The sequence below is a fragment of the Adiantum capillus-veneris genome, chromosome 9 (assembly GCF_014529385.1).
Source record: "Adiantum capillus-veneris isolate H3 chromosome 9, ASM1452938v2, whole genome shotgun sequence".
NCBI lineage: Eukaryota > Viridiplantae > Streptophyta > Polypodiopsida > Polypodiales > Pteridaceae > Adiantum > Adiantum capillus-veneris.
This window is the reverse complement of record NC_140939.1, coordinates 7,258,343-7,281,341: the sequence shown is the minus strand read 5'-3', so window position 1 is coordinate 7,281,341 and position 22,999 is coordinate 7,258,343. Positions and strand designations below refer to the sequence as shown.

Below are 22,999 nucleotides of genomic sequence, written 5' to 3'. Positions count from 1 at the left end.
AATTTTTGCTCAACCATTTCAATGTACATTGGTGCCCGTTTGAAATCCATACATAGTGATAACTTCTCTTTCCTTTGGCTGAGATTATCATGCTTAGTTGCTTCTCCACATGAAAGGTCAATACATAAGGTGCGATGGTCGGATTCCGGGGTCCATTGACCAAACATAAAACTCTTTATGCGATACATGATGGCTTCAGAGAGTAGCATATAGTCAATCACACTATCCCCATTATGTCTTCTACATGTAAATCCATTGGTTCCACTCCACAAAGATACACCATTGGCAATGAGCATACCCGTGCTATTACACATGTGTAAAAGTAACTTTCCATAGTGATCCGGCTCTTTCTCATCCATTGAAGTACGATCATACAAGTGAACTTCCTCCAACTCCCTTGAAATGTATGGCATATCAAATTGTTGAGTATCATGTTGCAATGTTTTTGTGCGAGCATTCATATCCCCAAATACAATAACATCACCTTCACCTTTGAAATAAGCAATGTCCTCTTCCAAATCAGAAAATGGTTGATCTCTATCCATGCAAGCATAAAAGGGAGAATCATGATGAGGAATGTAGCAACCGGCTACAAAAATGGGTGCTCTTTTTGGTGTCATAATTTTCAGCCATACATAACGTTTGTACTTGTCATCTTTCACAATTGATACAAAATCTTCCAATCCTTTCTTAACCATACATGCTAACCCTCCTTGTCCTCTTCGTTGCTTGAGATTCTTTGACCACATCAATGAATGTACATTGTAATCCTCCAAGCCGTTAATCCTTTGTGTATCATGCTCCCAAGTTTCAACAAGAAGTACAACATCGGCTTTGCTTGTTAGTTCATCAATGCCAACCCCCGCATTCCATGGGTATCCATTACAATTCCAAAAGCATATTTTCAATTGTAACTCGGTCTCATAGGTCACACATCCCTATTTGCTTGAGAGACTTGCCTCCTCCTTGGGCACATTTTCTTCATGAGAGATCTCCTTGTTTTTATTATTCTTTTCCTCATATGCCTTGCGACGCATATTTTGTTGCTTAATAGTACGATCTTCACATACAAAACATTTTGTATCCCTCAAATAGATCCAACTATTATCAAGGATAATCTTTCGCTTGGTCTCATCCGGCATGGTGCATACAATTGGCTGTTCTCCCGAGCGAGGAGCTCCTTGCTTCCCCACTCTATGTGCTCCATATACCATAACTCCGGACATGCCAAAGTGGGTTTTGAAGAAATCTTCAATAACAATGGCAAGAGAAGGAGGTGTCTCTAACTTCTCTTCGGGAATTCCACGAATAACAATGTTCTTGGAACGTCGCTCCCGTTCCTTCAACTCCTCCACATCCACATTCTCAACATTCTTTGTTTGAACCATAGCTTGCATGAGTGAGGAATTAGAAACCACATTGCTACCACATACATCAGCCCAAGACTTGTTTGTGCATACATTTTTCATGTCGCATACATCCCGGCTCATAGTGTCAAATTTCTCCTCTTTCAATACATGGTCATGCTCTACTTTGCTCATCCGCTCCTTCAAAGCATTCAAGTCCACAAGAGAGCGTTTACATTCCTTGACTTCCTCTTCAAGTTGCATCAAACGTGTTGTTTGCATCTCAAGTGTCCTCTTGAGATTCTCATTCTCAACCACAAGTACCCTTAGTGTGCCATTCTCCATTGCAAGTGCTCGTAAGTCTTCGCCTTGTTTGTTTACGGTCTCTTGCAATGATATCAAGTACGCCATGATCATGGTTTCCGATGTCGTTGGTTGGGTGGTTGTGTTGCTATCTCCATACTTAGGAGATTTTGGATCATTTTCCACAATGGTTGTGGATCTTGTTGAAGAAGAATAACCCTTGCGAGTGCCGGAAGACATTGTATGTAGAATAGGAGATGAGAATCAATTTTGTTGAACCTGTTCACTTTGGAAATGCTACTACAGAAACGCCTTTCATAACTCTGAAAATTTCTGTCTTTACATCAATGCGTAGAGGACTTCGTGCTCTTCGATTGAAGCTATAGATCACCCAAATCGGAGTTCGGATGAAGAAGTTATGATCAAAAGAGTGGACTACTGTCTACTAAGTCAAAAAAACGGCTGCACTGAGAGAGAGAGAGAGAGAGAGAGAGAGAGAGAGAGAGAGAGAGAGATCTCTACGTTCACTTTAAACAACAAGTGAACATGGAGAGAGAGAGAGAGAGAGAGAGAGAGAGAGAGAGAGAGAGAGAGAGAGAGAGAGAGAGATCTACGTTCACTTTAAAACAACGAAGTGAACATGGAGAGAGAGAGAGAGAGAGAGAGAGAGAGAGAGGAGAGAGAGAGGAGAGAGAGAGATCTCTTCGTTCACTTTAAACAACAAAGTGAACATGGAGAGAGAGAGAGAGAGAGAGAGAGAGAGAGAGAGAGAGAGAGAGGGATCTACGTTCACTTTAAACAACAAAGTGAACATGGAGAGAGAGAGAGAGAGAGAGAGAGAGAGAGAGAGAGGGAGAGATCTACATTCACTTTAAACAACAAAGTGAATATGGAGAGAGAGAGAGAGAGAGAGAGAGAGAGAGATCTACGTTCACTTTAAACAACAAAGTGAACATGGAGAGAGAGAGAGAGATCTCTCTCTCTTTCTCTCCATTTCACATATTGTGTTAAAGGAACGTAGAACTCTCTCTCTCTCTCATCTCTCTCTCGTCTCTCTCTCTCTCCATGTTCACTTTGTTGTTTAAAGTGAACGTAGAGAGAGAGATTATCATATGGGTATTAAATTGCATCCGTATTATTGGATGTTCCCTTTGTTTCATTGAAAACAAGAAATTTGTTGTTGACAAAGAGAGAGAGAGAGAGAGAGAGAGAGAGAGAGAGAGAGAGAGCTCTATGTTCAATGAATTGTTGTTTAAAGTGAACGTAGAGACAGAGAGCTCTCTCTACGTTCAATGAATTGTTGTTTAAAGTGAACGCAGAGAGAGAGAGAGAGAGAGAGAGAGAGAGAGAGAGAGGTTGTAAGACGGCCCTGTATGTTTCAAGCTGGCAACATGAGTGACTTCTTCAACTTTGTTTTGCTTCCAAGCAATCTATGGAATATGGCAAGAACTGAGATTGCGACAGTTGTCATTTTCTTGGCCAATAACTTGATGTTGTATGTGTCAGCATACGTCAATTGCCGTATATCTGGTAGGGTTACCACCCCAAAGCTCCCATGTGCCAGGTGCCAACGTAGTGCCGGGCTCGAGAATTGGCATTTGTCTCCACCCTTCCATCAAGATGCAATGCTACCCAATAATAACTTTGCCTTCTATCACATAGGATTGCAAAGTGGAAAATGCTCCGCTGTGATGTATTTTCCGATGTCCGTCTCTGCTGAGAGCCCTGTGGGCGAGGTTTTGGCAGCATGAATGACACGGTGGTCTTGCACATTAGGAGCAAAATTGATGGTAATCTTGTTGAGGTCTCCACAAATGACGGATCCATACCACACAGACAAGACATCCCAGACATCAATTGTGCCGCAATGACAATATTGTGGGCAACATAAGCGTCCACAGCAATTTCACGGCCACCAGAAGTGGGTGCTAGCGCTCTCTCTCGCTCTAAGCTCAAGTGGGTGCTCTCTCTCTCTCTCTCTCTCTCTCTCTCTCTCTCTCTCTCTCTCTCTCTCTCTCTCTCTCTCTCTCTCTCTCTCTCTCTCTCTCTCTCTCTCTCTCTCTCTCTCTCTCTCTCTCTCTCTCTCTCTCTCTCTCTCTCTCTCTCTCTCTCTCTCTCTCTCTCTCAGCTCAAGTGGGCACTAGCGCTCTTAGCCTGCGCACATGCGTACGAGCGACGGCTCCTCCCGACAAAAAAGCGCTCCGTGCCCACCAAAGGCCCACCATGCCCCTGCACGCAACCACCATGACTCCCACCGGCGCAATCGAAACGTGCCTCTGCTCGCCTTAACGGTTACCCCGGTGACTCGGCGGTGAGGACCGTTTGTGTGGTGAGAAGAAGCCTTAGTGGCTGCCGACAGGAGGACATCACAACGTTTTTTGTCGTCAGCGTTTTGATACCGGCTGGAGCTGCAACATGTGCGCATACTGCCGATAGGTGGTGAAGTCTTCTCCTCAACCGGCCACCCACCGGGACCAAGGCATGTGTGCAGGCTATCTCTTGAGCTGTGAGTGTGTGTGTGTGTGTGTGAGAGAGAGAGAGAGTCTAACACGAGTTACACTTTGAATTTATGTTTAAGAAGTGGGCAGGAGAGTTGCATGCAGCACTAGTGCAATTGGACCCTCCTTTTGTCAAAATCTCCCAAGCATTACTCTCATCATGGCTTGATGTGATACCTCCTGCATATCTAAAAGAGCTCTCACTACTTCAAGACAACTTTTGCAACTGGTGTTGTACAAAGACAATAAAACAAGAGCTGGGATTACCACTAGAATTAATATCATTTGAGATCACTCCTAACTTGTAGCGACAAGTGCATCTCTTTGTCAGGGCTATCAGGCCTAACCAAGAGAATGGTTAGATTGTAGTCATCAAAGTACAATGTCCAAGTGTTCGAGCAACAATTACTTTGGATATATTCATTCTACGTTTGCTTGCTAGTTTTGTGCGTAGAGCTAGCAAGTTCGATAGAGATCTTGAGGCTATCGTAGATGAGTGGACGACTAGTGTATTTTGGGAAATGGATTATGCAGCAAAGGCTTAGAATGGCTTACGCTTATGGATATCCTTTGGGAGTCTACCAGATGTTGTAGTTCTGGAGATGTACTCGAAACTGTCTAGTAAGAGGGTTTTAGTATTGGAATGGTTAGAGGGGCAAAAATTGTCCTATGTCAATGATCTTCATCTAATTGAGGTGGGAGTATACCGTTCTTTAACTCAACTTTTGGAGTATGGAGTCTATCATGCAGACCCACATCCTGGAAATCTTATTTTAACCTACGACAGAAGGCTCACACACACACACACACACACACACACACATATGTATATTTAGACAGAGCGAGAGAGGGGGGGGGGAAGCTCACTTTCAAAGGCTCACTCCAAAAACGGATTTTCTAGCAAAGCGAGCTTTATTCTTTGATTCGTCAATCGAACAAAAATATGGAAAAAGTTCCCTCCAACGCTCCCCCCGAAAGCTCCCTCAAAACCTCAACTCGGACAGAACTTGACATATCTCTTGAGTAGAAATGCCGCTTTGCGAACTAATTCACCCTGTTTTTACTTGAATCTTTGAAGTTGCAAGACTGTATTGTGAGCTATGCCTTTCTGCGAGAATTCTTCGATGAATTCTTCAAACAGCTTGTCTAGAGTCTCAAAATCCTGTCTTTCCACTAAGTCAAACCGTGTAGCCATGTCATCTTCCAGAGTCAGTCAAAATCCTAGAAATTAAACTTCTTCTGCTTTAGTTACTCTTTTGAAAACTGCTACATGATCTTTTGGATCTTTATCTCTGACATATTTCCTATTTATCCATTTTTGAACTTGGAATGATCTAACTTGCCGATTGTATACAAATCTAACCATAGACTCTCCCAATCCTTCTCTCACTACATGCCTTCTACTATGCCTAGGTTCTTCTTTGATTTCATCTTCTAAGTCATATCCTCGTGAGTGTCTCACAATAGGTGGGTCTTCTTGAAACTCTCTCTCGATTCTTACTCTTTCTGCATAAGGTAACCCTGTTGTAGTCAGTCTAACAGTTGGTTCTCAACCTTTTCTCAAATACAACTATGATGGGAATAGTGGTGGTGCTTTTGGTCTTGGGATGACCAGATAACCATCTCTATTGATATTTGGTCTTGGTATGGCATCTTGATGTAGCCCTGATTGCAATGACATTAGTGTATTTGGTCCCACATTGTTCATTGGTGGATAGATCGTCATTTCCACTCTCATTGTTTGGTCCGATTGATACATGATTGTATATTGGTCTTCTTCAAAGGGATTGGTCGTACTATTGGAGATTGGTCCATTGGGGAGATTCACTTGAGAAGGCATGTCTGCCATCTCTGTGATCATTTCATCTCTCGTTATCGCTCTAGGAGGGAATCCGGGTGGCTCCCTCTTTGGAATTCTTGTAGAAATTTTCGTGTTTGGTGGAGGTATCTGTGGTCCTTCATTGACCAAATATCCACCTACTTCTAATGAAGTCTGTGGATTTGCGCTTTCTACAACTCTATATTCTCGTCCATACTTGTCAACAACTATATATTTCCATTGACAGTGGACTCCGTATGTATAGACATATAAGAACTTGTAATCCATCAACTCTTCTAGTATGGCTCTAACCAACTATAAAGGCTGACCTCACTGCCATCAATGTATCTATATATTCCTTCACTCTGATGATCTGTCATCCAAAATCTCTCAACAAAATTGGTCTTTTTCAACTGCAAGTTTGGAAGATCCATTGTGGGCGGATGCTCCTCTATCACTGGGATCTCGGAGGTTGTATAAGCTGAGTTTGAATCTAAAATAGACATGATTTATATCTCTAGCTTGATGTAAGAAGACTTTTTCCAATTTGTTCAAGTACTTTGGTTAGGAAAAAGTCAAAACTATGTCAAAAACCACGATTGTTTCTTCACAATTCTCTCAAATTGTCACTTTTAGACACCCCTAACTTCCGGATGCATTTTAAGGCCTTAAACAACATTTTTTTTGAATATCTGACCAACCATGAATGACCAATATTGTAGAGCTACTTTGGAGCTTTGTTTTCATAAAAAGTTTCTGAATCTGATACCGGGAGCTCAAGTTATGGCCAAAACAGTATTTTATTGCATTCAATCTTCCTGTAGGTGAAGTCCAACAATTTTAGAGTGTCAATACTAGATGCATGCTTTGGTCCACTTACAAGTGTTCAAACTTTGTTTTAGAATGATATTTGGGATTCTAGGGTCAAAAAAGGAAGTTCTTTGATTGGTCAAAGTTCTTGTTTGTCCTCAACCTGTGCCTGGAGTCTTCATACGTGTATGATGTCTTTTGACTTAGAATTGCTCCGAAATTTAATTGTAAACTCTCCTTGGTGTACTCTAACCATTCCAAATCTCTGTTTGTAATTCTAACACTTTTAGTCAAGTCTATCACTCCTTTTTCTGTTTGGTTGCTTCCAACTTCCCTAGGAGATTAGCTAAGCCAAAAGTGATCCAAATTGAATGAAATTTGGTCTCTAAGCTTATTTTGTGATGGCAAACACTTCTATAAGCTCATATGTAAGTTTTGATCTCTAATTTGGGACTTGAGACATCATACGCATATGATGTCTTTTCTGCCAAACTGAAGTGACTTTTATCCCAAAGACTCTTTATCACTCAAGCAACTCTCAACAACTTTTAGAATTGAATTCCAACACCTTTTGTGCAAGTTATGGATAATACAAGCATGAACCTTGCCCAATTTTCGTCTTTGGGCACTTTTTAGACCAAATGTGCTCCAAATGCAATGAAATTTTGGATAGGGAGTTCTTTTCTGCTTTAGGACATCAGATGTCTGATTTCTGACCTCTAAGACATCATACGCATATGATGTCTTTTGGCTCATATTTCACTTTTGCTTCTACTCAAGGTTCTCCTTGATGTGTACAACAAGGATATGTACTCAAAAAAAAAAGTGGATGTCAAAATTGCTCAAAATCACTACTTTTTCACCTTTACCTTCTTGGATTTGCAAAAAAATCCTTAAATTCAAAGATATGTGTCTAATCTGTTCTCTTGCCTTGAATGAAATTATTTGCTAGATGAGTGTAAGTGTGCAACAATTTTTGGTGAATGGTTTGAATGTAAGCTGCTTTCTAGCATTAACAAGTGATATATTTTGAAGGGAAAGTAGTGGCCACTAACATAACTAAAGATGGTTTTGATCACATTAAGAGAGTTGGAGATCACTTCATTATACACTTTTCCATGTCATTGCTATATATGTCAAATGTGTTTATTATAAGCATCAATTTTGTGCCCAATGTGATAGTTCAATAATAATATTGCATTAATGGCATTAAAAAATGGAGACTCGTGAACTGCTTTGATGCTTGGGTTGGATGAAGCTATTTCCATGCACTCAAGAATGAGATTTTTGCAAGAGAGCACTTTCTCTATTTTGATTTTTATGGGTCTTCTTGATGATTGAGAATATGCATTGGAATTATCCATCCGTTATGGATGAAATCAATTTTTTTATTGAATGGATTGCATTACTTTGTGATTTCTAATAATTCTTGATCATCTTTAGTGCTTGTCTTGATTGGATTTCACATTGCTTCATTTGTGTGCTACATTGATGATACCGTTTCATGCTTGGTCAAGAACTCTTGTGCTTTAAAAATTGAGCTTGATATTGAGTGTGCATTTTAGTGCTTTCTTTGAATGCAAAACCCCTACATAGCACTAAAATTGAGTTTCTTTAAATGACCATGGGAGAGCATTAAACTTCTGGGTTATGGATTGATCATTTTTTCTTGTGTTGAATTTCCATATTCTTAAGAGCACTAATAATTGACTTCGTGTTTGAAGAGTGATTAGCAAAGTGGGATTCCATTGCAACTACGGGATGTCGGCATTGCAATGTATTGCAATATGTGGCTATTTAGAGCCATTTGATTTCATTTGACCCAAGTTGTTAGCCAACTTTTTTGAGAGATTTCAAGTACAAAATTTGGCTATTAAGAGCCGTTCACTTTCATTCAATAAAAAATTGCAGTCATCTCTAGCTCATAGCTTGCTCTAAAATTGTAAAATTTCATGTGAGCTAGTTGTTAGCCAACTTTTTTGGAGAGCTTTAAAAATATAAAATTTGGCTTTCAAGAGCCACTTCATTTCATCAAAGTTGCATTATTTCTAGCTCTTAGTTTGTTTTAAATTCCATATTTCAATTGAGCTAGCACTGAATCAACTTTTGAATCATACATGAGAGGTTTTAACATTGCAAAATGTGCTTACTTAGAAGCAGTATCTCTCATTTTTGTTGTGTATGCATAAATCTGCTACTAAAGAGCATCATGTTCATAACCAAATGTATTTTTTTCCCTAGGGTTTTTTCCCTTTGGCATATTTGGGTATTTGAGACCCTAGAATTAGGATTTCATAAATGTTTTTTTTTGTGTATTTTTGGCTTTCCATAAATGGCCTTTGGAGCTTGTGTTTGCACCTAGCTTCAATCAGCTTGGATTGTAAATAAAATAAATAAAGAGACTTCTCTACACAAAGTGGGTGCTTTCTCAAGGATGCTCGAAAGAGCATAAATAGGTGAAATCCTTCCATGATATTTCTCTTTTCTTTATCTCTCCATTCCCCATGCTTGGATTTAGTGAATTTGCTTCTAAGTTATGGTTCTTTCATTTTCAAAATCTAGGCATACTAAAGTTTCAACACTTTGCTTTGTGAATATTAAAATCATTTAAAATTTGGCTTTATGTGTGCTAATCATGGGTAATTGGCCTTGACCTTAGGCTAATGTAGGATCATTTCTTGTTATTCCTAGATTCTTAGCGATAGTTTTAATACTCTATTCATTTTTAACATGACCTAGGGCTATGGTTAGGCTTTAGTCCTTTAGTCCATTTGCCATAGATACTCTCATGATGGAAGAAATAACAAAATTCTAAACAATGAGGAAAAAAAGTGTCAAAAAAAAGTAGCAAAAATGCTACTAGACACATGAAAATAAATTTTCTATGTTATGTTGTGTCTTGTGAGTCCTAGCACCTTATTGGCACTTGGCAAGCGAGGAGAATCACCTTAGCTCACTTGGTCAAGGCCCTAAACCGATGCCCTAGGCTGATAGGGGTTAACTGTTGCCTTGGTAGGCTAGTAGGCTTTTGAAACACCTTCTTGAGGGTTCAAGGAGCTGAGAGTTGTACCTAGACTTGCCTTGGGATGGTAGCCTTGTATTGTTCTTTACTTTTTTCTATGAATGACAAAAACAAAACTTCCACAAGCCTCAAAAATCTGTGACAATGTACTAATAGATTAGGAGTTCTTTTATAGCCCCTAGACATGATACACTTGGATGCCTTATTAAGATTGATCACATAGTTTTTAGGCTAGTAGGTATATGAACTTGCATTAGCGTAGGGTCATAATTGATTGCTTGTGTTTCATGAATAAAATTAAAATTTCAAGTGATTTAATTTTCACAATAATTTAGGTGTTTTTTTGCTTTATGTTGTTTAGTTTTTTATTATGATTGACCCATCTTATAGAAGCAAAAATTCACTTTGCATGATTTTCATTGTACTTCATGTTTTATTGATCCTTGTTGGCCTTTTGATACTCATTACTCGTATTATGATTTGCAGCTCAACAATCTTCCATGGACTTGCTTTCACCCATGTCTCCGTGCTCTGCTTCAACGACACACGAGGACGTGTCCCAAATTAGGAAGGGGGGAATGGTAGCAACGACTAACACATGCGACACCGATACGCACCAAGCAAGGGATGTTCTATGGATGTGCACAATATCTCCTATCCACATTATATAATGTCTTGGGATCATTGGGAGTTTCAAATTGTATATGCTAGCTAGAGGACTCAACTTAAACCCATAGTAGAAAGGATTGTGGTGCAAGCCTTTATAAGAAATCCTTTATGCAAGGAGGATTCATTCTTGAGTATCCATTCTTGAGAGCTCTCTCTCTCTCTTGACTATTCACTCTATGGATGGCCTAGCCTTGAGCTTAATGCCCATGCTTAAGAGGATAGTGCTAATCCATTCTAATTAGAGAAGTATTTCTTAATCTAATCTCTACTTTCTTCATTAGTCTTAATTCTTCTATATTTCATTATGTCATGAAGTAGTTTCACCTTCTCATTATTCTAGATTTGAGTGTAGGTGGTGACTTCTTGCTTATTAACCACTTGTATCCTTCTATGAGCACTGGATTTGCGATATTTAACATCTCATATTAGGTTGATTAAGTTGGTTCTTAATCTTGTGATTAGTGTATGTGCCCTATTGTTTGCTTGTGTGTGGATGGGTTTAATGAAACTCTAGCACCATTCACCTTGTGTGTGTAGTTTTTTATGAAGTACCTTGATTGGCATGTTGTGATTGGAGAGGCCAATACCAATACAATTAAAGTGTGCTTGTCAAGAGTGTGCTTTGAGATTCTAGTCTATGGCAAGTCGGACTTTGGTGGGCTTAATGTGTATAGGTGATTCTTGATTGATGATGTGATTAGAGTTAGTGATTCATGGTGAATCTCTATTGCATTGGAAGAGCATTCTATTGAATCCTCTCATTTGACACATCCAATGATGCTCATGCTTCCATGCCCTATCCGGGTTGCCGATCCTAGGATTGATAATTTTGTTGGTCTTGGGTTGATTAGGTTATGCTATGATTTCCCCCAAAATTTGGCTCAATGGGAGTTCCAGGTTGAAGATTCGATAAAATCCCTAAAGGCCTTGGATGCCCGAACAAACCATATTTTTACCTTAGGTATATAAGGCAGTGTGTAAAATAAATTAGGGTTCTCAAGCTCATTTGTTGAGACCATTCTTTGGTAAGAGCTCTTGAGGTGTAAAGCTATGGAGTCCTTGAGCTTCTCCTTGCTCATGTAACTTCATTAACACTAATCAATGCTTAATTCTCTTTCACTATGCCTCTCTCATACTTCTTGTGATTGCTAATGATGCTTTGATTAGCTAGATCATAGATAATTAGTGGTTAATCCCTATCTAATCTTGTGTGATTGCCCTCTTTTGTTTGTGTGTGCATGTAGGTTTGATTGGAATGTGGTGCTCAATAGATCTATGTGTGTGTGTGCGCTTGTGATTAGTGTGCTGCATGATAGGATTAGTGATGTGTGCATCTTGCAATCGTTAGTGTGATGTGGAGATTGCCAATCATTGTGGCTTAGCTCCTCCATAGGCCGAGAAGCTCACCTCATAGAGTCACCATTCATGTTTCCATGATTAGCTCACTAATTGTGTGAGTGTTTCCATGTCTTTGCTGGGTAGCTCATCTCTCCTGATTGATAATTTTGTTGGTCATTGGAGCTATGCTACAATGGTATCCCCAACACCAAGGCGTGCCAATGATGATGACTATCAGAGGTAGTCACCCAAAAGTCGTGCATGGTGAGCTTGACATCTCAACAAAAAAGGGGAGAGATAAGAGGTAAGAGAAAGAGACAACCTAATTTTTTAACTTTAAAGGTTGAAAGTTGAAGATTAAAAAGATTTATAGGTTCCAAGATTCACAAAAATGAGACACATGGAGGGCTCTTTGGCTTTGAGGTTTACTAGCTCATGTTACCTCCCTATTGTAGATTTTTCTCACTCTTACAAACCAAGAGGTAAAATGTTAAGTGCTTAATGTCGTAAAGCAAGTTTGGTAGCCACCAAGATATCATTGGTAGCTCATAGTCTACATGGTAGTTACCCTTGTATACATGGTCTACATACCCTCAAGTCCATGTATTGAGTGGTAGCTTCCAAATTATTTATTGATATCCACCAATCTATTTAGTAGCAACCCTTATTATTGACTCTACTATTAAGAAACAACAATAGCTACCATGTTTGATAGTGGTAGCCACTAATATTTATTGCATTCTGCTGACTTATGGGTCAATAGTACAACATAACTCAATCTTTGTACCAAAGTCTTATTTTCTAAGAGTTATTGAAATGATGTGGATTATGGTTAAAAACATCATTTGTAATGAGTAGCTATTCTAGTTGCAGAAGCCGGGGTGAAATGGAACCTCTAGATTGTAAATACAAATCCTTTTGACACATTGAACTCTGTTTTTGGTTCAACCTATGGTAGCCTTAGTATATAAGGTGCCTAGGTCATTTTGTAAAGATAACTTTATCATAAATCAAAGCTTTGAGTTGTCTTCGACTGTGTTTGAGAGAGAAAAAGAGAGAGCGTGAGCTTCACCCTGACACAACTCTTTGCTTGCTCATCGTATTGGAGATTTGACTGCACCATTGCGATAGGCTCGGAGAGAGCTACGCACAACACCAAGCATTCCACATGAAACGGAGCACACACGCTACTACATCCACGAGCTATTTTTGTGGTCGTAAGTGTATCAAACAATGTCTATGTTTTGTGTGCAAGTAGTCATTAGAATTGTAACTACGCATAAGTACTCATTGATTTTTGTTCTGGCATTTCCAAAAAAAATTCTCTGTCTTCATACCCATTTTTTTAGATGGGTTTCAAGGGAAGATTTTAAGTGTAGAGGCTTTGGGACAGGTGTATCCTAGTGAGGGGATAGTGTTCCTTAAGGTTCGTACGATTTTGGTATGGTTTAGTGAGTTTCCTTCCGTTTTTTGTGTATGTGAGCTGGACGGTATAGTTGAAAGCAGTGAGATTCCTGATTAAGGTTTAGTTGGCCTTCTAGAGTGTTGCATGTGTGGGATGGTCTCAGCCTGACAAGCTATAAAGATTGCCTATGTGCACCTATTATGTCATATGTGTCCTTGATTGACATTATTTTGATCTAGGTAGTGTTGCATGCACTTTATATGTGGTGTGATTTCCACCCGCAACATTGGCACCACTGCTGGGGACACAAGGACTTGAGTAGGTAATCCTACCAACACTCGTGTGATGGTTGCTTTCTTTAGTTTTGACTAAAGAGAGCATTTATCTTAAGTGGATCTGGAAGAGGATATCTCGAGATCAAGTGGACAGCCAATGTGTGACTTTCCGACTATAGAGATTTAGTTAGGATTTGTAGTATTAGTTATAGATTAGAGTAGTTGTTGGTGGTCGAGTGATTTGTGAGGTGATAAAAGCATTTGCTAGTCCGAGTGTGGCAATGAACCCTTTTTCTACTCATAAATGCAAAACCCCACATGATGTGTAGGAGTAGTTTTAGGTAAGACATGTTGATTCTGGTCTAGATCTATTCATCTCAGTGATTTATTTGTTGAAACACTTGTTTGCATTCACAATCTTTGAAAAGTTGATTTTGAGGATAAATATGCAATAAACATGTTTATACTGACATTTTTTCATGATTAATTGATGTTGTGCATATAAAAGGGCATTTGCAAGAGTTTTGTGAAGAAAATTTGAAAATTTTCAAATTAACACTTGGTGGATACACTTATCTTCACCAGTGATACTACAACTGGACTACACGGAGCTGGTCTACCTACCGGAGTGATGGTACACTTATCTACTCACCTCACTCACTAGCGGTTCATACTAGACCATTGTACTAGCTCCCCTTATATGTTTTATATTCCCTTATGTTTTTGTAGACCTCTTATCTAGAGTTTTTGATGAAGAAGACGAAGTACAACCTTTTTCCTCCATCTTTGTGTGTGTGTGTGTGTGTGTGTGTGTGTGTGTGTGTGTGTGTGTGTGTGTGTGTGTGTGTGTGTGTGCTTACAAGAGCTCAAGCTCTCTCCTTCTCCATCTCTTGACATGGTATCATAGCCTGGTTGTGTTTATGATCTCCAAATGAGGTGATTTCTTTTGGAGAGTGCATCTCAGGGTTCTATATAGTCCTTTGGACTGTAACTGTTCAGCCAAATTTCCATTTTGAGCGCGTTTTGACCCCCACTCTGGAGTTAGAGTGCGTTCACATGCAGAAACCTAAGGTTCGAGATTCTACAAATCTACATATAGGTGGTGCACAAAGATTTATTTTGGTTGCATTGTGCACATATACTATTTAGTAAAGTGAAACAGGTGTATGTATGCAGACTGTGGTTTTACAGGTGGTAATCGACTATTTTTAGCAAGTTGCTCAAAGACTGTGTAAAGGGTTGGAAACATGTCGTCCAAAAATGATGGGCTTAGCTAGGTAGTCAGTGAGAATCTGGACAAGAACAACTTCTATTCTTGGAAGTCTAGATTGAAAGGTTATTGGGACTACATTGATGGAAAGAATGATATAGTACCACCACTGCCAGAGGAAGGTGAGAGTGTTGTGCAAATTGAGACATTTAAAGATTGGAGCCAGGGAACTCAAAAGGTCATGCACTGGATTTCTGTAAGTGTACATCACTATGGTTGGGCATATATAGGAGGATGCTCAATCTCCTAAGGAGGCTTGAGACACTTTGTTGTCATTGAGTGTAACCAACACAAAGTCAAGGAAGCTGTAGTTGAAGACAGGGTGGAAACAATTCTGAATAGGTCCTTTTCAACAACAACAAAAGAGGAAGAGGACATGGTATAGGTCATGGATGAGGCCGAGGAAAAGGACACCACCAAGCAGAACAGTAGAACAGAAGAACAACAATCACGGTCAGAACATAGGTGGTGGTTTTGAGGAAACTCTTCAGGTAGGAGGAGTCCAAGAGGTCGTGGAAATCTACAACACAATAATACTGGTCAACATTGGAATGTAGTATGTTGGGGTTGTGGAAGACATGGTCAATTTGAACATGTCTATCCAAACAAGAGGCAACAAAACAATTATGAAACCACTAGCAGGAGTGCAGATGAGCCCAAAAGCTATTTGTGGTACAACACATGCTGATTACTATGTCTACAAATGTGGAAAAATCTAATGATTATGTTTGGTATGTGGATTTTGGTGCATTGAATCACATGAACATCCATGGTGAATGGTTTAAGGAAATGCATACTTTAGTAAGTTCTGGCTATATAAAAATTGGGGATGATACTGCACACCCTATCATGCATACCATAAATGTATCATTGTCTATGACAGATGGTAAAGTGAAGTACCTGGCTGATGTACTACATGTACCCAACATTACAAAAGAACCTGGGTTTACAGGTTAGGTTTAACTTTTGATGGTCTCTTTGTCATAGAGAATAAGAAGGATGGAAGGCTGGTTGCACAAGGAAATAAAGTGGGCAAAAATGTTTACTTTGGATGTAAATGTGCGTGAAGTGAATGCTTCCATATTTGCACAAGGTGCAAGTGTTGTTCCAAATATAGAAATTTGGCACAAACGTATTGGTCATGTAAATTTGCAAAGGCTGAAAATGATGCAGACTAAAGAGATGGTTACAGGATTACCTACGTTTTGAGTTACTGAAATACAAAAGTATGTGAAGCTTGTCAATTTGGAAAGCAAGAAAAATCATCCTTTCCTCATGATAAGCATCTAAGTAGGAATGCATTAGATTTAGTGCATACAGATGTATGGGGTCCGACAAATACCGCATCTATGGGTGGATGTAGAAACTATGTCAGTTTCATTGATGACCATACGAGGAAGGTATGGGTCTACTTCATGAAGTAGAGAAGTGAGGTGTTCATGCATTTTTAAAATATCAAAGTTATGGTTGAAAAATAGACTAGGAAACATGTAAAGTGCCTGAGGTCAAATCGAGGTAAAGAATACTTCTCCAATAAATTCAATGGTTTTCTGAAAAAGCATGGACTTCAAAGGCGGTTTTCATGTAGGTATACTTTGCAGCAAAATGGTGTTGCTGAGCAAAAGAACATGCACATTGCAGAAGTGGCTAGAGCATTGATGAATGAGAAGAACATGCCTCATTGTTATTAGGCTTAGGTTGTTGCTACATGTGTCTACATTATGAACATGATCCCTACCATTGTAGTACATGATATGATACCTGCAGAAAAGTTCAATGGTGAAAAACTAGATGTATGAGATTTTAAAGTATTCGGATGTATTTCTTATGTGCATGTGCCGGATGAGCTAACTGACACCACAACCCATATGATAGAAAATTATACTTAGCACCCATGTCCAATAAGGCATTATAAAGAACTTTTCTAGAGGCGCTATTTAGCTCAATAGGGCATCGTAGAGGAGTGTCAGATTCCAATCAATCATCCTCTGTTTCAACGTGGAATGCATGTGAAACTCCCAGGTTGGCCTCCAGTTGGCGTCTTATACGTTGTTGTCACTCCTTAGCCTCATCTTGAGCTTGTATCTTCTTCAACTTGGCTTGTACCTTGGCTGCCTTCTTTTTATGGATGGCATGTAGTTTCTCTTGGCTTAAAGGATCATAATATCTTTTAAATTTACTCCCATTGAGGAATCCAATGGTTTCAACTCCATCAAGAGTTTTGACCCAAAGGGTACCTTGTGGGGTGATTTCGTATACTCTATATGGTGCTTTTCCTGCATATTTCAACTTTTTCTTCTTGTTACGCACTCCATACATAAGGACTTTATCAACAACATTGATATCTTTGTCCTTTAGATGAGTACAGTCGAACCATTTCTTTCTTCTGTCTTTCTCCACAAGTGCATTTTGCATAGCCAATTGTCTTTCTTCATCTAACTTCTCAAGGATATATAAACGCTAAACTAAAGGGTTACCATGCCAACCTTCTTGTGAAGCTACGCGTAGACTAGGAATTACAAACTCCCATGGCATGTTATTTGTCATGCCCATCACTGGGGAAGGCATGGTAGACGTGGTGTCGTCAAGGGAAAGATGAGCTAGACTTGGAAAGGTAAATCTATCATTTGTGGGCTCAGATTGTACTGAGACCCATGGAAAAACAACACATGGAGGAACCATCGGCCTTATCGAGGGGGTCTCCATTTGCGATAAGGTTGGTTGCCTAGCCTTCCCCGTATCCAAGAATCTCATGCGACCTGTTGGAGGAATGTGGATCCCTTTGTTCTGCCTTTCTAGCTTGATAACCTTATGGATAACGTCACAAACTCTTTGTTCTTGATCCTTTACACTAGAAGCACCCATTGTGGATTGTAGGACATCTAACCAACCCACGTGATAGGTGTGGCATGTGTATAGGTCGGTTAGAGTATCCGTTTGTAGTTCATACTCCCAGTTCTCATTTAGAAATGTTCCATCTAGGATTGAGGTGCTAGGAGTGTCCTTTGAACTAGATGCAATGTGGCCCTCTATGGGCTGGCCCTTAGTGGTCGCTAATTTAGGAGCACTCGATTGCTTGCGTGGCATGGATGCCGACAAAGGGACTAGATGCAATACGGGTCTCTATGGGTTGACCCTTTGTGGTAGCTAGTTCAGGAGCACTCGATTGCTTGCTTGGCATGGATGCTGACATAGGGACCTTTGCCTTAAGATCTCTCCATTGCTCCACCTTGCGTAAGCTCTCAATTTCCTTTTTCCTCGCCACAAGGATATATCGCTCAACCTACTACACTTCCGTAAGACTTCTACCATCAGGTAATATAACCTCGGAGGGGAATAGATCTAAAGAGTCAGGTGGTGTAGTGAATGGAGGATTCACATGCACTCTCTCCAAGAGCATGGGGTTTGCATTGGTCAAGAATGGCAAATTTACTTTCCCACCCCCCTCATTTACATCATTAGCTCCATGTTTGGAGCGAGTGGCTCTACTAAAAGTTTCCTTCAAGCGGCTAAGGACGCTTGGCCCGAACCGTGGGTCCATGGCATGCATGTCTTGGCTTGAGCAATCAAGATTAGGCATTGGGTAACCCTCCATGATGTCGTAGTCCGAGGAAGAGTCACTAGACACAATATGTGGGTCCTCAGCTGTACTACCTTCCCGCTCAGGGCCTAGAGCCTCAGGTAGAGAAATAATGAGTGCCTGCATAAACAAAGACACCCTCTATGTGCTCTTCCTCTAGCACATGACCAGAGCATAGATGCATGTGACCTCAACACTCTAGAAGTGTTGGTGAGTGCCCGTGAAGGCCGCTCACCTAGGTTTTTGGGCGTTTGCAATCCAATTTTTTAATGGTCCTTTTTTCTAACCAAGCCACGGAATATGGCGTATGATAGCTCAAAACAAGCGTCTTGGCTAGAGGGACGTGCCGTGCTTTACAACCCTTGATTCGATTACGTACAACCCTTAGAATCCTAAAATTAGTCTTTTCCTAGGTGGGGAGAGGGCTAGAATTAGTAAGTTCAAGGGGATGGTAGAGGACTTGAGGAACTTGTCCCACATGTCCTCCCTTCACTTGAGATCCTAGTATTTATATAAGGTAGTGTGTGTAGTATATCATAAGACTGAGGACTGAGGCATGGGCTTTGGCCTTGGGCTTGGGCTTGGGCTTCGGGAAAGATCCTGATCCCTTCCTTTTAAACTAAAAAATATTATTTATTTATTTTGTTTTCTTTTTTGTCACTATATTTCTGAACGTTTTTTTAAACAAGTTTTTTGAATTTTTGAATTTTTTTTGAATTTTGTGTGGATAATGTTCAACTGCGTGGCGTCGAGCTAACGCACATAGCATGTCTCCAGTGCACATATTGCTGCACCTCTAGCCGCTCTATCTAAACCGCTAAAAACACTAATTAACAATAATTAACACCACACACATATTGTCTAACTCAGCCAACTACACACGGACATAACTAAAACTGGACATTATAGCCAATTAACAGTTCTCACATAACTCAGCAAAAACAAAAAAATAGATGAAAGCAAGGCTTTCAGAGATACCATTGAGTGCTCCTCAAGCTTAATGCAAGGCTGTCCCCCATAGTGGTGCCAAAAATGTACGCTTACTATATGTGTGGAAGACTGGGAACTTGCCTGTGCACTATGTGAAAGCCTCAAAAGGCTGCAAACACACAACTAGAGAGAACTAGCAAGCTCAAAGAAACAATGGTGTGTCACTCATCTCTCAATGATTTTGTCGTGAAGGATCCTGTTCTACGAAAAAATAAATAGCTGCCGCCAATGCTACAGTCTACCACCTTGCCACCGCCACAATGGTCGATCACTCTCTCTCTCTCTCTCTCTCTCTCAATGATTTTGTCGTGAAGGATCCAAAACCAAGGTTATGCTTGTAAAGACCCTCAATGACGAAAATCCATGCATTGTATACAACAATGAGAAACTTGAAGTGGTAGATCACTTCAAGTACCTTGGCCTTGAGGTTCCATCCAATCATAAATGGAAGGATTGTGCAATGCGTCGCTTGGAAGCCGGAAAGAGGGCTTATTATGCATTTGAGAACATGTGCAATGCAGGAGAGATCAAGTGTTGGGCTCTCAAAAAGTACCTCTTTGACACATTGGTGACACCGGTGCTTCTTTATGGAGTGGAGGTGTGGGGTGGAAGCATCGGGAAGTCTACTTGGAAAGAGTTTGAGAATGTCCAAAAGCGTTTTCTCACCAACTTTCTCCAAGTCAAGACACAAACACCCTACATGCTCTTACTTCTTGAGTCCAGATCGCTTCCCATTGAGGTCTTGGGCATGGAAAGGGTTGTGGAGTACATGCGTAAGACACAACGTAGCCCTTTGCATCGACTTCCTAGAATCGCATATGAAGCAAGTCAAAAGGTTCAAAAGACATGCAAGAGCAAAATACTAAGTTCGGGGTGGATGCTTGATATCAAGAAATGGTTTGGAAGATGGGATGCATGTCACTTGGTCAAGGATGCGTCGATCGACTCCCAAGTTAATGAGGCCTTCTTACAACGCCAATGTATCATGGCTTGGGAGAAATCTGGAGGTTCTCGCTTCAGCCATTACACCACACACGTTGCCCCAAACTACAAATCTCTCTTCTTCTCGGAACGAGGTAACCGAACCCATTCCTACATCCTTGAGCCCATCCCGTTGAGTGCGATCCGCACCATTGCCTCCATTCGTCTTAGCTCCCATTCTCTACGCTGCGAGACAGGACGTTGGGGCACTGGCGAGGAGTGTCATCGACTTTGCACCTTATGCCCTCGTCAAGTGCGAGAGAGTGAGTACCACACACTACTTGAGTGCTCAGCTTTTGACCACATTAGGTCCTCTTTTCCCCATATATTCAGCCATGAGCTCTCCCTACATACCTTCCTCTCCCAACCACGATGTGGACTCTCTATTGCGACGCTCATTTCAGCCATTTTTGAGCATCGAGAGTCACTTATGAACTCCACTCACACCACGTGACATGTTCATTTGGTCCCATAGGTCATATTTGACCTCCCAGGACGATAATAGAACTATCTATCTATCTATCTATCTCTCTCTCTCTCTCTCTCTCTCTCTCTCTCTCTCTCTCTCTCTCTCTCTCTCTCAAGCATACACACACACACACACATACACACGTGAGCACACAAAGGAGAAGGAGACAGAAATGGAGCAAGAGCATTTCTTAGCTCTTACACCTCCCAGAATGAGGATTTTTAGGTCAAATCAACCTTTTATAAGAGTTCGATCCATTCACACATGGGCACCCACAATGGTCGGTCAAAGTAAAAATACTATCAAATGAGATATGTGGTGCACCACTCATCGGCGAATACCCAAGCACCTATAGGAACAACAAGCCCGACCCCTGACACCCATTTGCCAAGGTCAGCAGCAAGCGATAGGGAGTGTTGGGCAGTCACCAAGACTCCTATTTGCCCGGTGTTGACTCCACTGTATGACTTGTAATCACATCACCAAAAGGGTCTCTGTTGTCGGTTATCATGCCCCAAGGTCTTTATTGTCGCTTGTAATGGCTTTAACACCAAGGGCAACACTAAGCGATAGGGAGTGTTGGGCAGTCACCAAGCCTCCTATTTGCTCAGTATTGACTCCACTGTCTCAAGGTCTTTACTGTTGCTTGTAATGGCTTTAACACCAAGGTCAACACCAAGCAATAGGGAGCGTCAGGCAGTCACCAAGCCTCCTATTTTCCCAGTATTGAGTCCATTGTCTGACTTGTCGGTTAACATTAAGCTTGATGGAAAAGCAGAAAAATGTGTGTTTATTGGCTATTCGCTTGAGCAAAAAGGGTACAAGTGTTACAATCTTGTCAGAGGTAAATGGAAACTTGATATGTTGATGTAAAAGATGATTTGGGTGCTGATGTAAGAGAGAATGTGGCTGCAAAATATACAGGTGCATAGTCACAAGTTTTGAGTGGGCCGCAAGGGTGCTCTATGATGTACCTTTTCCTTGAGCCTTGCTTTAACTCATACAAAGCCTTCTTGATTCTACACACTAGTTCTATCCGTGTTGGCTTCTCATGCTTTATTGCAAAACCTTCTAGTTGTTCATGTAGACGTCCTCTAAAGGCCCCCAAAAATTCCCAAAAAACTTTCAAAAAATCCCAAATTTTCCAATGTTTTTGGCCAACTTCACCTGACTTCCATTCTCGGCGTGCAACTCTAATCACCGACCTGTCAGATCTTGGTGAAAAATCCGATCCCGACTTCAGTCTGTACAAACTCCCACACACTTTGATCATCCTAGGCTTTTCAACCATCGGTCCAAAAACTGTAAAAAACATATGACATTGCATAGCCGTCTAACTGATACCAACTTCAACAGGCCATACCTCTGCAACCATAAGCCCGATGGATGAGATGTCACTTCCGAGTAGCTCCATACATTGCATAGCATAGTCCAAAACCTGATCAAACTTCAAAAACTTCCAATTGGCATGCTTTCCAAAGCAGTCCATTCTGTCCTTAGTCTTTGATTCATTTTTGTAAATCATAGTGCGAATGAGGTATCATTCTAGTGTTTTGTACATAAGATAGTCAAGAACAACTTATTTAGAAGTCATAGAGGCCTGGTTTGATAGTGATGGACAATAGCTTAGCCAAAAAGATCCTACGTAAAGATAGAGTCCTAACCTGAATCCATATAAACAAGACAACAAATTTGTTAGCCCTGAATACGTATTACAGGTGTAAAAAAACCTATCCATGTCCTACTTAAAACCTTCTTAATTTATACCTACCATCCATCTAGTGTTTAATATCAATAAATATCCATTCTCAAATTAACAAGCCACATATGAAAGTGACAGAAGAAACTTTAGAGATTTTGGGCACCATCTCAAGGAGGTTTGAGTCATTGAGAGAGCAAATATTACTCTGAAATTCCTTAACTACTTCAAGGGTTTCACTATCCCGACAGAAGATACCACCAGTTTGTGGAATAGAAGGAGTGGCTGGTGCACAGACAAAAGAGGGAATAAGCCCAAATAACTTCCTAAGAAAGTTAGACAGATCTGCACTAGAGGAGGAGAACAGAGCAAGCTCTTGCTGATACTGTGAGGATAATAGAGGAAGATGGGCAATGTATTTGGAAATTAAATTTACTCCTTCCATGGAGTCTTTGTCCAAAGTTGCTAAAATCTTAACCCAATCATTAAAAGACAGCATATGTAAGATAGATAATTATATGTCAC

At 40.4% G+C, this 22,999-nt stretch overlaps 1 pseudogene; it reads right to left on the bottom strand.

Moving 5' to 3' along the window:
• LOC147450091 (GCN5-related N-acetyltransferase 7, chloroplastic-like) overlaps positions 1–22,264 on the bottom strand; it is a 26,831-nt pseudogene extending 4,567 nt beyond the window's left edge.
• Between the last annotated feature and the right edge of the window lie 735 nt (positions 22,265–22,999).